This window comes from Crinia signifera, chromosome 7 (genome assembly GCF_055691185.1).
Source record: "Crinia signifera chromosome 7, ASM5569118v1, whole genome shotgun sequence".
Classification (NCBI taxonomy): Eukaryota; Metazoa; Chordata; class Amphibia; order Anura; family Myobatrachidae; genus Crinia; species Crinia signifera.
In genome coordinates this window covers 15,932,164-15,945,823 of record NC_139223.1, presented here as the reverse complement: position 1 = coordinate 15,945,823, position 13,660 = coordinate 15,932,164, and the positions used below count along the sequence as shown (strand labels likewise).

Here is a 13,660-nt window from a genome sequence, read left to right as displayed (position 1 = left end):
GTGGTCCCGACATGTCTACTGTATAACACCCGTGGTCCCGACATGTCTACCGTATAACACCTGGGGTCCCGCATAACACCTGTGGTCCCGACATGTCTACCGTATAACACCTAGGGTCCCGCATAACACCTGTGGTCCCGACTTGTCTACCGTATAACACCTGGGGTCCCGCATAACACCTGTGGTCCCGACATGTCTACCATATAACACCTAGGGTCCCGCATTACAACTGTGGTCCCGACTTGTCTACCGTATAACCCCTGGGGTCAAGACATGTCTACCGTATAACAACTGGGGTCCTGCATAACACCTGTGGTCCTGACATGTCTACCATAGAACACCTGGGGTTCCGCATAACACCTGTGGTCTCTACTATGTATAACACCTGGGGTCACAACATGTCTACCGTATAACACCTGGGGACACGACATGTCTACCGTATTACACCCAGGGTCCCGCATAACACCTGTGGTCCCAACATGTCTACCGTATAACACCTGTGGTCCCGACATGTTTACCGTATAACACCTGGGGTCCCGCATAACACCTGTGGTCTCTACATGTCTACCGTATAACATCTGTGGTCCCGACATGTCTACCGTGTTACACCTGGGGTCCCGCAAAACACCTGTGGTCCTGACATGTCTACCGTATAATACCTGGGGTACCGACATGTCTACCGTATATCACTTGGGGTCCTGCATAACACCTGTGGTCCCGACATGTCTACCGTATAACACCTGTGGTCCCGACATGTCTACTGTATAACACCCGTGGTCCCGACATGTCTACCGTATAACACCTAGGGTCCCGCATAACACCTGTGGTCCCGACTTGTCTACCGTATAACCCCTGTGGTCCCGACATGTCTACCGTATAACACCTGGGGTCCCGCATAACACCTGTGGTCCCGACATGTCTACCATATAACACCTAGGGTCCCGCATAACAACTGTGGTCCCGACTTGTCTACCGTATAACCCCAGGGGTCAAGACATGTCTACCGTATAACAACTGGGGTTCCGCATAACACCTGTGGTCTCTAATACGTATAACACCTGGGGTCACAACATGTCTACCGTATAACACCTGGGGACACGACATGTCTACCGTATTACACCCAGGGTCCCGCATAACACCTGTGGTCCCAACATGTCTACCGTATAACACCTGTGGTCCCGACATGTTTACCGTATAACACCTGGGGTCCCGCATAACACCTGTGGTCTCGACATGTCTACCGTATAACATCTGTGGTCCCGACATGTCTACCGTGTTACACCTGGGGTCCCGCATAACACCTGTGGTCCCAACATGTCTACCACATAACACCTGTGGTCCCGATATGTCTACCGTATAACACCTGTGGTCCCGACATGTCTAACGTATTACACCTGAGGTCCCGCAAAACACCTGTGGTTTCGACATGTCTACCGTATAACACCTGGGGCTCCTGCATAACACCTGTGGTCCCGACATGTCTACCGTATAACACCTGGGGTCCCGCATAACACCTGTGGTCCCGACATGTTTACCGTATAACACCTGGGGTCACGACATGTCTACCGTATAACACCTGGGGACACGACATGTCTACCGTATTACACCTGGGGTCCCGCATAACACCTGTGGTCCCAACATGTCTACCGTATAACACCTGGGGTCCCGGAAAACACCTGTGGTTCTGACATGTCTACCGTAGAATATCTGGAGTACCGACATGTCTACCGTATAACACCTGGGGTCCCGTCCCGATATGTCTACCGTATAACACCTGGGGTCCTGCATAAGACCTGTGGTCTCAACATGTCTACCGAATAACACCTGTGGTCCCGACATGTCTACCATATAACACCTGTGGTCCCGACATGTCTACCGTATAACACCTGTGGTCCCGACATGTCTACCGTATAACACCTGTGGTCCCAACATGTCTACCGTATAACACATAGGGTCCCGCATAACACCTGTGGTCCCGACACCTTTCGTATGACACCTGGGGTCACGACATGTCTACCGTATAACACCTGAGGACACGACATGTCTACCGTATTACACCTGGGGTCACGACATGTCTACCCTATAACAGCTGTGGTCCCTACATGTCTACCGTATAACACCTGGGGTCCTGCATAACACCTGTGGTCCCAACATGCATACCATATAACACCTGAGGTCCTGACATGTCTATAATACAACACTTGGGGTCCCGCATTACACCTGTGGTCCTGACATGTCTACGTAGAACACATGAGGTCACAACATGTCTACCGTATAACACCTGGGTACACACCATGTCTACCGTATTACACCTGGGGTCCCACATAACACCTGTGGTCCCGACATGTCTACCGTATTACACCTGGGGTCCCGCAAAACACCCGTGGTCCTGACATGTCTACCGTATAATACCTGGGGTACTGACATGTCTAACATATAACACCTGGGGTCCTGCATAATACCTGTGGTCCCGACATGTCTACCGTATAAAACCTGTGGTCCCGACATGTCTACCGTATAACACCCGTGGTCCAGACATGTCTACTGTATAACACCTAGGGTCCCGTATAACACCTGTGGTCCCGACATGTCTACCGTATAACCCCTGGAGTCCCAACATGTCTACCGTATAACAACTGGGGTCCTGCATAACACCTGTGGTCCCAACATGTGTACCGTATAACACCTGTGGTCCCTACATGTCTACCATATAGCACCTGTGGTCCTGACATGTCTACGTATATCACTTGGGGTCCCGCATAACACCTCTGGTCCCGACATGTGTACCGTATAACAGCTGTGGTCCCTACATGTCTACCATATAACACCTGTGGTCCCGACATGTCTACCATTTAACACCTGTCGTCCCAACATGTCTACCGTATAACACCTGGGGTCATAACATGTCTACTGTATAACTCCTGGGGTCCCTCATAACACCTGGGGTACCGACATATGTACCGTATAACACCTATGGTCACAACATGTCTACCGTATAACACCTGTGGTCCCAACATGTCTACCATGTAACACCTGGGGTCCCGCCTAACACCTGTGGTCCCTACATGTCTACCATATAACACCTGTGGTCTGGACATGTCCATCATATAACACCTGTGGTCCCAACATGTCTACCATATAACACCTGGGGTCCCGCATAACACCTGTGGTCCCGACATGTTTACCGTATAACACCTGGGGTCCCGCATAACACCTGTGGTCCAGACTCTCTACCGTATAACACCTAGGGTCCCGCATAGCACCTGTGGTCCCGACATGTCTACCGTATAACACCTGGGGTCCCGCATAACACCTGTGGTCCCGACATGTTTACCGTATAACACCTGGGGTCCCGCATAACACCTGTGGTCCAGACTCTCTACCGTATAACACCTAGGGTCCCGCATAGCACCTGTGGTCCCGACATGTCTACCATATAACACCTGGGGTCCCGCATAACACCTGTGGTCCCGACATGTTTACCGTATAACACCTGGGGTCCCGCATAACACCTGTGGTCCAGACTCTCTACCGTATAACACCTAGGGTCCCGCATAGCACCTGTGGTCCCGACATGTCTACCGTATAACACCTGAGGACACGACATGTCTACCGTATTACACCTGGGGTCACGACATGTCTACCGTATAACAGCTGTGGTCCCTACATGTCTACCGTATAACAGCTGAGGTCCTGCATAACACCTGTGGTCCCAACATGTGTACCGTATAACACCTGTGGTCCTTACTTTTAGGTATCGGGTGTTACCCCGCAGCCAGTGGCGGGCTGGGCTGGGGGGCAGGGTGCCTAGTGCCCCCTGGGCCGCTATGTCATTTGTATCTAGGGCCGCATGATCCTCCTAAATGCCCTGGTGCTCTCAAGTTAAGCGCTCTTATCGCCAGGCCGCCAGCACAACATTACATTCACAATATTGCACGTTTATCAAAGCCGTTTATACTAGAGCTGGAGAGAGGCCACGCCTCCTGTCCTCACAGCTCAGCCTCTGACACTGCCTACCTCAGATGGATGTCATAGGCTGGGGACAGCCATTCGACGCAGCCGCCGAACTACACACGCCAGACTGCCAGGGAAATACATTTTGTTATGGGCGGGCAGCAGCACAGCTAGCCTCTAACAGACAGACCAGAGGCCCCCAGCAGCTGAAGCTGACGGGCCGCCCAGGATGTTGCCGTGAGACTGTGCCGAGGTCAGTTAGGAATGTAACCACAGCAGGTCAGTGTTCCCATCTTGGTCCAGTGACCCCTATAATTACTGCCTTGTCATCTGCCACCCAGCCCATCCAGTGTCTCCCCGTAGCCTCCACAACCTACCCACTGCCCTTCTAATTGCCTCAGCAATTCCAGTCACAATCTCATAAAGCCCAGTGTCCCCCTTTTGCAGTGTCATCATGTCTATGTATACCTCTCCATGGAGGCAATTCATTTTTTTTTTATTTATGCAGCGCTTATGACTGGGCACTCAATGGTACAATTAAATTGTTTATGGTGGACCAATAATTATTGTGCTTATTGCTCCTAAAAACATAGTTTAGCTATACAAAATGGTAAAGCCCCATACACACTAGAGAATATAGTGAAAGGGGCTTCTGAGCAATCTCTTACGCAATACTATCTAGTGTGTACACTCAGTATCATTATTGAGGCGCACCCCTGCAGGTCCTTAATGACCACTGATGTCTGCTGAACATGCAGGTCACTTTAGCTATATAGCCAAACGACCAGCAGGTCCCGGAGACATCACTGAGTGATATCGTTTGGTGTGTACACTCGATATCGGCCATCCGTGGCCAATATGATTAACTATATTGTCCTCCGCCAGGGTCGCCTAGTGTTTATGGGGTTTAAGGTCCATGTAAAGTCCTGGTATGGGTTTCCAAACCACATACTTTTTACACATTTCTGTGCGAATGTGAGTAGAAATGTGTCCACCCACTCACTCATGTACTCCCAAAAGCCACAATTGAATTGCTTCATTAGATGACCACTACTTAGCACCGCAATAAAAACAATTGTCACATACTGTATATAAGGGCATACTGTGCTGTGTCATCTATAAAAACATGTGTCTATTAAGTATGTCATTGTGTGTTTTCCTATGCAAAGGCAGAGCTAGCGGTGTTACATCTGGTGCATTTCAATGGGGAGCTGTAGCAACATTACAATTGGTCAGACTGATCCATTTTATGCTCCAACCCTCAATCCACTGGTCCCCAATGCCCTGTTTTTTTGGGAGCAGTTGGAAAAACACATGCGTTCCCAAGTGTTTATGAGGAAGGTCTGTGATGTCAGCGCTGATCACTTCCAGCCTGTCACAGATTAGTGGCACAGACAGCAAAAATAGTTCGAGGGTTCAGGAATTTCATATGGATTTGTAAGTGGATGGCGACTAGTGATTCATTTGCATATTTACACAGGGGTGAATCTACCTGGGCAGCGGCTATTTACTCACAGGCGACTATGATTTCTCGGAGTTCTCACTATGTTAATAAATAAAATAAATAAATGAACTCTGAATTAGGCCCTACGTGTGGTGACTAAGGGGGAAATTTACCAATATGAAAAACCTAGTTTTTCGTATTGGTATTTTCCCTACGGTTGCATACGACTGTTTAAGTCGTATGCAAACTCGTGTTCCGGAGGATCAGTTACAAAGCAGTCAGATACGACTGCTTTGTAACCCTCCGATGGTGTAACCATCCGTATTAGCGGCCGTATATACGGCCGCTAATACGAATTATTTCTAGCAGTCTGCACGGATCAGTCAGATCCGTGCAGGCTGCAAGGTGTAAAAAAAAATAGAAAAATTAAATAAATAAAAAAAAAACCGGCGTGGGGTCCCCCCCACAGCCGAAACCAGCACCAGGCTGACAGAGGCTGGAGCCGGTAATTAAAAATCAGGGAACCCGACAAATAGGGGTTCCCTGATTTTTAACAACCAGCCCCAGGCTCCTGCTCTGGGGCTGGTTCCCAAAATACGGGGGACAAAATGAGTAGGGGTCCCCCGTATTTTAAGAACCAGCCCCAGGCAAAACCAGCCAGCAGGCTAATGCCACAGCCGGGGGGAGACTTTTTATGCAAGTCCCCCCAGCCAAAGCATTAACCCTACCGACCAGTCAGCCTGGCCAGGGGCCCTGGGGGAGTGGGGACCCCCCCAATAAAGGGGTCCCCCCCCTCCAGGACTTACCTGACCAGGCTGAAGCCTGGTGCTGTCCTCGATGCCCCTGGGCGGTGGGCATCGAGCTGATAAATGGTGTAAAAAAATAGATAAACTATTGTTTTTTACTGTGGCACTACAAGTGGCAGCAAGCCTCCCCAGCAAGCTGGGACTTGGAGAACCACAAGTCCCAGCCTGCTGGGCATTAAAGGGCCCGCTGGCACTTGTAGTTCCACAGTTAAAAAAATAGTGCACAAAACACACTGACACACATTTAAAATAAAACTTTAATACACACATTACACACATACTAATACTTTCCTATCTTCTTCCCGTAGGTAGCCCTGATGTCCTGATGTCCTCCGGTCCTGTGTCGGCGTTCCTCTTCATGTCGACGTCCTTCTTGAAGTCGACGTCCCTGTCGGCGATGGCGTCCGGTGTCCGGGTCCGACGAAATCCATGGAGGAAGCTGTGGAAGGAAACCATACTCACCTGTCCCAGCGCGACGTAGTCCAGGTAAGGGTCTTTGCAAAAAAACAAACCGAACACCCCGAAACCAGCCGGACACGGAGACGCACGGTGTTTGTTTACATTGTGCGGCTCCGCCTCCCGAATGCCGCTATTGGCCGCCTTGCGGCCTAGCGGCCAATCAGGAGCCGCTAGGCCGCAAGGCGGCCAATAGCGGCATTCGGGAGGCGGAGCCGCACGATGTAAACACCGTGCGTCTCCGTGTCCGGCTGGTTTCGGGGTGTTCGGTTTGTTTTTTTACAAAGACCCTTAGCTGGACTACGTCGCGCTGGGACAGGTGAGTATGGTTTCCTTCCACAGCTTCCTCCATGGATTTCGTCGGACCCGGACACCGGACGCCATCGCCGACAGGGACGTCGACTTCAAGAAGGACGTCGACATGAAGAGGAACGCCGACACAGGACCGGAGGACATCAGGACATCAGGGCTACCTACGGGAAGAAGATAGGCAAGTATTAGTATGTGTGTAATGTGTGTATTAAAGTTTTATTTTAAATGTGTGTCAGTGTGTTTTGTGCACTATTTTTTTAACTGTGGAACTACAAGTGCCAGCGGGCCCTTTAATGCCCAGCAGGCTGGGACTTGTGGTTCTCCAAGTCCCAGCTTGCTGGGGAGGCTTGCTGGCACTTGTAGTGCCACAGTAAAAAACAATAGTTTATCTATTTTTTTACACCATTTATCAGCTCGATGCCCACCGCCCAGGGGCATCGAGGACAGCACCAGGCTTCAGCCTGGTCAGGTAAGTCCTGGAGGGGGGACACCCCTTTATTGGGGGGGGTCCCCACTCCCCCAGGGCCCCTGGCCAGGCTGACTGGTCGGTAGGATTAATGCTTTGGCCGGGGGGACTTGCATAAAAAGTCTCCCCCCGGCTGTGGCATTAGCCTGCTGGCTGGTTTTGCCTGGGGCTGGTTCTTAAAATACGGGGGACCCCTACTCATTTTGTCCCCCGTATTTTGGGAACCAGCCCCAGAGCAGGAGCCTGGGGCTGGTTGTTAAAAATCAGGGAACCCCTATTTGTCGGGTTCCCTGATTTTTAATTACCGGCTCCAGCCTCTGTCAGCCTGGTGCTGGTTTCGGCTGTGGGGGGGACCCCACGCCGTTTTTTTATTTATTTATTTAATTTTTCTATTTTTTTACACTGAAGCCTGCACGGATCTGACTGATCCGTGCAGGCTAAAACGCAAATACGACATGAAAATGGTGTTCTATTTTCCTGTCGTATTTGCGTGGGTGTTTTACACCACTAAGCAGCCGTATTATCAGTACGGCTGCTTAGTACATCAGAAACCACCATTCTTTTGAATGGTGATTTCTGTCGTATTCTATCGATGGTGTAGACATTCGTATTTGTAAATACAAATACGAATGTTCCATCTTTAGGACTACGAATTGTTGTATTTTTGGGATTGTAAATCCCAAAAATACAAATTCGTAAAAAAAAGGTGTATTTCTCCCTACGAATACACCTTTTTTCTACGAATCCATTTTGGTAAATGTCCCCCTTTATGGCAAATCCCCTCTCCTAGCGTCCGGAGATCTGGTTATCTCTAGACCAGGCATGTCCAACGTTGGCCCTCCAGATGTTGTGAAACTACACATCCCAGCATGCTTTGCAATAGTTTTAGCATTCTCTTATAGCAAAACTGTGGCAAAGCATGCTGGGATGTGTAGTTTCAAATTTATAAAAATAATAATAATAATTATATACACACACACACACACACACACACACACACATATATATAAAACAGGAGTGTAGACCCCTGGGCATAGCAATGTATTGGGGCCCCTACCGATCCTCCAGTGGTAGGGGTGGGGGAAACTTTGATGTCCCGCGGGTGGTAGGGGGTATTATATCAACCGCTCAGCATGTAGGGCCTGGATCAGTAATTTCCACTAATTACCCCTTTACTATGGTGGGAGATGGGGTGGGAGAAGGGGGCATTGGGCTGAATGAAGGGGCCCTGATACATAACTTCCAGGGTGGTAGAGGATGTTTAATACGCAGAGGAGGGGTGTATAGTGGAGTGGCCTTATTATTCATAATTTTCTGGTGGGAGGACAGCTTGCTTGACTGCAGATATCTCCAGTTCCCAGAAATAGATTTCTTAGATTTTAATGGAAATAAAACTAGAGAATCCCACCTAGCAAATGCTATTGGGTACTAGGGGATCAGAGTTCAGGAGGCAGAGCAATCTGCCAACGAGTATATAAAACTACATACCAGGTGTGTGGAGCTGGAGCAGTAACCAGCTGCTGGAAGGCTAATATCTCTGGTTCTGGGAACAGTAAAGACAAGCTACTAGTGTCATTCAAAGGGGGAGAGTCCCAGCTTTTGGAATATACCAACAGCAAAACTCCAAGTCAGACAGAACCTGAAATATCTGACTGGGAATAGCAATTAACAGGCTTGGATGGGGACCACTGTTTTGAAGTCAGATATCTCCGGTTCCCAAGGGGCGATTTTAAAAATGTTTGTACCCATGGAAAGAGGGGACCCTCAGCTTTCAGCCTAGAGTCCTTAGACTTCTTGGGGGTTTTCTGGGTACTCAGAAACCCCCCCTGCGTGCGCTACTGCATGTAGAAGCCCTCAGGAGAAATCACGTATCCTAAAAAGGAAACTTTGGAAACCTCGAATTCGCACTTTTCTGGTTTTGCGAAGAGGCGATTCTCTCTGAGCTTTTGAAGCACTAGACGGACCTGTTTACGATGCTCCTCCAACGACCTGGAGTAAATCAGAATGTTTAAATAGACTACCGCAAAGCTTCCCAAGAAGTCCCTTAGGACGTCGTTAATGAAGTCTTGGAAGACCGCCGGCGCATTGGAAAGACCGAAAGGCATTACGAGATACTCGTAATGCCCAGTTTGGGTGCTAAAAGCGGTCTTCCATTCATCTCCAGCCTTAATGCGGATGAGGTTATATGCACCCTGCAAATCGATCTTGGAGAAAATCTTGGCTTTGCGGAGCTGATCAAACAGCACGGAGATTAACGGTAAAGGGTAAGTATTTTTAACTGTTATTTTGTTGAGTGCCCTGTAGTCTATACAGGGTCGCAAGGATCCATCCTTCTTGGAAACGAAAAAAAAACCCGCACTCAAGGGGGACCTTGACGGTCGGATGAAACCCATGGCTAGGTTTTCTTGTATGTAGGTATTCATGGCTTGAGTTTCTGGCCCGGACAAGGAATATAATCGGGCTTTGGGATACTGTGCATCGGGATGTAGCTCCATGGTGCAGTCTTATGGGCGATGGGGAGGTAGGACATCCGCTTCGCCTTTGGAAAAGACGTCTGCAAAGTCTGCATAAGCAATCGGTACCCCTTCCAAAGGAACCATCGCCCCCAATACTGGCCGCTCAAGACAGTTAATCGAGCAATGATCACTCCATCGCACAATCTCTCCCGTCCACTAATCAATCTGCGGGTTATGCACTCTAAGCCAGGGATGACCCAGTACGAGAGGAATTGCTGCACAAGAAATTAATAAAAAGGATATGATCTCTGCATACAGAATGCCGATACGTAAAGATATCGGTGGAGTTTGATGCAGAACTACTCCATTGGCTAACGGACTGCCGTCTAAGCCCCGCATAATTATAGATTTTTCAAGAGGTAACAAGGGAATACCCAGCTTCTCAGCAAACTGAATGTCTAAAAAATTTCCCGCTGCACCGCTGTCAATGAAGGCTGTAACTGACATCTTTGCCTTCTCTACTTGAATCTCGGCAGGAACTAATAAAGCATTATGAGGCATTTCCTGATTTATTGGGACAATTACGCAGGAAATGCCCCTTGTTCCCGCAATAGATACATAAGCCGGTACTCATTCTGCGGGCTCTCTCATCCGGAGAGATACGGGATGCACCCACTTGCATTGGCTCCTCCTCATCTTCCGAGGGCACATAGCCAAGGGACGTGGGCCTAAGACCTGACCCCCTTTCAGATCTCCGTTCCTTGAGACGTCGATCAATTTTGATGGACAGTTCCATCAATTTATCCAGTGTCTCTGGTGCAGGATACTGGATAAGACTGTCCTTAACGGCTTCCGAAAGCTCCAGCCGGAACTGGCTGCGTAGTGCTGGGTCGTTCCAACCGCAGTCATTTGACCACCGGCGGAACTCCGTGCAATATGCCTCTGCAGGATTTCGACCCTGTTTGAGAGCACGCAAATGACTCTCGGCAGACGCTCCTCTGTCCGGGTCGTCGTACAGGAGTCCTAGTGACTTAAAGAAAGCATCAACTGAGCACAAAGCGGGATCCTCAGGTTTTAACCCGAATGCCCAAGTTTGGGGATCTCCTTGTAGCAAGGAAATAATTAAGCCCACCTGCTGCTGTTCTGACCCGGAAGACAGGGGTAGAAGCCTGAAGTAGAGTTTGCAACTCTCTTTAAAATTAAAAAAATCCTTCCGGTTCCCTGAAAACCGGTCGGGGAGATTCATCTTAGGTTCTAATGGTGGCTGAGGAGTTCCCCGTGCCCCATCCTCCTGGGATTTTACCCTCAGGGATAAATTCTGAACCATCTGTGTCAAGCCTTGCAGCTGACTGGCGAACGCCTGGAACTGACCTTCTGGAGTAGGGTTCATATTAATGAAGAAACCACAAGGAGGAAACAACAACAAAAAATAACCACACACTAGGTACTACCTGCCAAGCAGTATATATATATATATATATTTTTTTTTTTTAAGGTTTGGCCGGTGATAATGTTAGGTATCGGGTGTTACCCCGCAGCCGGGACTGCTGTTCAGGACAGCCACGGCAAAACCCTATTCTGACTCTGTTGTAACCCCCAGGCTGGGTGACCGACTCCTGCAGGTGTTCTAGTCTTCGCCTGTGGCTGTCACGTGGAAGGGCGAGTTAAGCCCGCCCTAACTCTGGTACAGCCAGGTGTTAGGTACGGACAAGGAGCCGGGGACCCACCCAGGGTACAGTCAACAGGACAAACTAACTAAGGAACCTAACTGAAGTTTAACCAAACGGTGACTTGCCAGACCCTGGCTAACGCCACTAAGCACCAGCGACCTAGTCGATACGACTCGCGACACCTGTCGCGGACACCATAAAACCAAACAACAAAAACAATACACAATAAAGGAGAACCAAGGAATGGGATGCCCTGTGGGAACGGGAGGCAAGAAGGAAATGCCTGCTAGACCCCACAATAAAACAGAGAATAGCCTGACCGGCTGTAAATGAATAAACAAGGCAGGAAATTAATCAAGGAACAAAATATAACCCCCTACTGGGGCAACTCACGGAACCAGGAAAACCGAGGGAACAGCGTTCCACTGGGAAGAACCGCAGGGAGCACAGGAATGAGCTCAGGCAGGTGGACAGAGTCAGCAGAAGCTATCACCGGCAGGGGATACTGGGCTGGCTCCCTTAAAAGGAATGATGTGGCCAATCCCAGCTGAAGCCCAGCCCCGCCTTAATTATCAGCCCCTCGGACACCTGTGGCCCGCCTGCTATTTGGCCTTATAGAGGCCGTGCTATTATTTAGCCTGGCGGTGTCAGCCGTTGCTAGGCAACGGCGCCGCCGTGAGGGGGCAGTTCCCCGGCCGCCTTCCGTCGTCCCTGGTTGCCGGGAGATGAGAGGGCGGAGGACGGAAGCTGCGTCTGGCCGCTCTGTTCTCTGGCGTCTCTGGTTGCCTGGCAACCTGACGCCAGACCCGGAAGAACAGGCGGCTGGATGGGAGCGCAGCCCCGTCCTACCCGCCGCACGCCCACTGCGTGCAACACTTACATGTCTACCGTATAACACCTGGGGTCATGACATGTCTACTGTATAACTCCTGGGGTCCCGCATAACACCTGGGGTACCGATATATGTACCGTATAACACCTATGGTCCCAACATGTCTACTGAGGAAGAGAGAGATCTAGTTGTCACTATTTCAGGGGACTTAAAAGCAGGTAGGCAATGTAACAAAGCAATGAAGAAGGCAAGTCAGATGCTTGGTTGCATAGGGAGAGGTATCAGCAGTAGAAAGAAAGAAGTAATAATGCCACTGTATAGGTCATTGGTACGACCTCACCTAGAGTATTGTGTTCAGTTCTGGAGGCCATATCTCCAGAAGGATATAAATACATTAGAGACTGTACAAAGAAGGGCAACTAAAATGGTGCATGGCCTACATCACAAAACGTACCAGGAAAGACTAAAAGATCTTAATATGTATACTTTAGAGCAGAGAAGGGAAAGGGGGGACATGATAGAAACTTTCAAATATATCAAGGGTTTTAACAAGGTATAGGTGGGAGACATTCTTCACAGGAAGAGGAGCAGCAGAACACGAGGACACGCACTGACACTAGAGGGAGGAAGATTCAGGGGAAATGTGAGGAAGAATTACTTCACAGAAAGAGTAGTAGATAAGTGGAATAGCCTACCATCAGAGGTGGTAGACGCAAATACAGTACTACAATTTAACCCCTTCCCGCCGCAGCCTGTTTTTGCGTTCCTGACAGAGCCCTTTTTTTCAAATCTGACATGTATCACTTAAGTGGGGATAACTTTTTTTTGCTTTTACTTATCCCAGTGATTTTGAGTTTGTTTTCTCGTGACACATTGTACTTCAAGGTAGTGGTAAATTTTCGTCGATACAGTCTGTGTTTTTTTGTGAAAAATACCAAAATGTCGTAAAAAAATGGAAAATTTTGCAATTTTCAAAATGTTAAATTTTCTGCTTGCGAGACAAATAATCATACCACTCAAAATAGTTAATAACTAACATAGACCATATGTCTACTTTATGTTGCCATCATTATTTCAACCTCCTTTTAATTTTTTTGGACACTAGGAGGCTTAAAATATGAATAGCAAATTCTCAAATTTTCAAGAAAATTTCAAACACTGATTTTTTTAGGGACCAGTTCAGTTCTGATGTGACTTTGAGGGACTTCTATGTGAGACACCCCCATAAATGATGCCATTTCAAAAACTGCACCCCTCACAGTAT

The 13,660-nt window shown here is 48.8% G+C and overlaps 1 protein-coding gene and 1 long non-coding RNA gene across 2 annotated transcripts in view; one reads left to right on the top strand and one right to left on the bottom strand.

Annotated features, from left to right (window-relative positions):
* PAGR1 (PAXIP1 associated glutamate rich protein 1) overlaps positions 1 to 4,113 on the bottom strand; it is a 153,662-nt gene extending 149,549 nt beyond the window's left edge. The window contains exon 1 of the mRNA XM_083152421.1: positions 4,104 to 4,113. The gene's annotated coding sequence lies outside the window, so the exon portion shown is untranslated. The remainder of the gene's footprint in view (positions 1 to 4,103) is intronic.
* LOC146019832 (uncharacterized) overlaps positions 4,063 to 13,660 on the top strand; it is a 32,468-nt gene continuing 22,870 nt past the window's right edge. The window contains exon 1 of the long non-coding RNA XR_014450674.1: positions 4,063 to 4,233. This is a non-coding gene — a long non-coding RNA (uncharacterized LOC146019832). The remainder of the gene's footprint in view (positions 4,234 to 13,660) is intronic.